This window comes from Tachyglossus aculeatus, chromosome 15 (genome assembly GCF_015852505.1).
Source record: "Tachyglossus aculeatus isolate mTacAcu1 chromosome 15, mTacAcu1.pri, whole genome shotgun sequence".
Classification (NCBI taxonomy): domain Eukaryota; kingdom Metazoa; phylum Chordata; class Mammalia; order Monotremata; family Tachyglossidae; genus Tachyglossus; species Tachyglossus aculeatus.
Window position 1 is genome coordinate 7,244,332 of NC_052080.1, and position 1,968 is coordinate 7,246,299.

At 57.0% G+C, this 1,968-nt stretch overlaps 1 long non-coding RNA gene across 1 annotated transcript; it reads right to left on the reverse strand.

The window, feature by feature from the left end:
• Nucleotides 1-1,251, reverse strand: LOC119937812. The gene is made up of 3 exons (XR_005454220.1): nucleotides 1,069-1,251; nucleotides 357-461; nucleotides 1-219 (listed from the first exon to the last, which is right to left on the reverse strand). It is a non-coding gene; the product is annotated as an uncharacterized LOC119937812 (long non-coding RNA).
• Between the last annotated feature and the right edge of the window lie 717 nt (nucleotides 1,252-1,968).

Below are 1,968 nucleotides of genomic sequence, written 5' to 3' on the forward strand. Positions count from 1 at the left end.
GGCCGAAACGGTTTCACGTAAATCCGGGCCATCTCCGGCGCTGTTACCTAAAGAAAACCTGCAAAGGGGATCCCCTGTGCAGTTGCTGTGTTCTTCCCCTCTTTTTTCTGTCTTTCAATGTGAAGAGAAGAATGGTTTGGCTGTAAAGGGTGCCTTTGGGCTAAAAGCTGTTTAAAGCTGTTTGTCCTGTTCCACTCGAAAATCTCCCACGGTGGTCACCTAAAGGAAAAATCCAAGGCGTGGCAGGAGATTCTGAGGGAAAAAGTTCCAGACTCCTTTAGAGCGCATCCGGTTTGCTGCTGCTCCTTCACCCGGCCGTAGAGCTAGGAATAAACAAGTGCTTGGGGGTCGCTCACCTTATCGTCTTTCTCCGGAGGACGGGGGGCTCTTCTCCATCATGAAATCTCAGATTGTCTGCCAATGCCGATCTTTACACGCGTCTGCCCGATGAACCGTTGAGCCTGCAAAAAAGGAGAAGAGTCATGAAAATGCATCGTAAAGACAAGAGGATGAGAGCCTTCTCAGAACCAGTGTTTCTTTTCTGAGGGATCCCGGCAGCCGGGAGGGCCGAGTGGGAACGTGCGGAAAACAACCCGGGGAAGAAGGAGTGGGATATGAGAAGGTGGGGAGCGCCGCCAAACTGAGCCCCCGCCCCAGTCCAGACCATCTGGCTCTAGCAGGCTGAGCCTGAGAACCCTACAGCCTCCACTTTCCTAGCAGTAAAAAGGGGCCCTGGAGGAGAGATTAGAATAATACTTAGCTTGACAATTTTGAAGAAAACCGGGACCCCTGACTATCACCCCAAGGTTAAGTTCCAACCTGCTTCCTGGCGGGCGGCCCCGGCCCCGTGGCCGAGACCCCCTCCCTCCCTCCCTCCCTCCCTCCCTCTGTAGAAGCAGAAGATGCCAGGACTCAGAGCCTCCCTCCCTCCCTCCCGCCTGCCACCGTGAGCCTTCCCCGCTGTCAGTTAGAAAGCCGGGGCCGAGATGATCCCCCTCCCCGGCCTCGGACTCCCGCGTTCTGTGGCCCTCCTGTTCCATCGTGGACAAACGACCTACTGTCGCCTACCTGTTCCTCACTTGCTCTTCCTCCTCGCCACCATCCACGGCTGGATTTAGCCTGATAATTCTGTACCCGCTGCCGCTCTTTCGGGGGGCTCACTGTCGTCCCCAAACCCCCAAGCTCAGGGCAATTGGGGGAAGAGTCCCACTGCGCCTCACTCCCTACTGTTGCTTCCTCTCTGTCTCTTCCCCTCCTCTTCCTCCTCCCTAGGAGACAGGAGAAGGTGGGAGGGCAGTGTGAGGAGGCGCTCTGCTCACCCTGATGATGGCTCCAAGGGCTGGGGGGGAGCCCCGTTCGCCTGAGGCCGAGCAGGGTGAGGACAGCAGCTCGGGCTGCCGGGCCCCCTGGGCTTTTCTGGGTCCGCCCGGACCACGTCGGACTGCCCGTGGGCTTCCCCGGGGCTGCTTTTGGCTCCCGCAGGGGCCTACGCAGGGCCAGACCGTGGCCCGTCCGGAATACGAGGGCAGCGGTAGCTGATGGGAGGCCAGAGGGCCTCCCTCCTCACCAGAGGCAGGACGACGAACCAGGGAATGGAGGCTTAAAGCTTCACCGTGAAGGGTCTGGGTCCACAAACATGGGGGTCGGGCAAAATGAGAACGTGGGGAGAAGGAGAAAATGAAAAGGGGGAAGGGGAGGGAGATTAACAGTAATTATGGTGCTTTTTAAGTGCTAACTTTGTGCCAAGCACTAGCCTAAGCACTGGGGTAATAATAATAATGATGATGGCATTTGTTAAGCGCTTACTATGTGCCAAGCACTGTTCTAAGCGCTGGGGAGGATACAAGGTAATCAGGTTGTCCCCTGTGGGACTCACACTCGTAATCCCCATTTTACGGATGAGGTAACTGAGGCCCAGAGAAGTGAAGTGACTTGCCCACGGTCACACAGCAGACGAGTGGTGGAGCT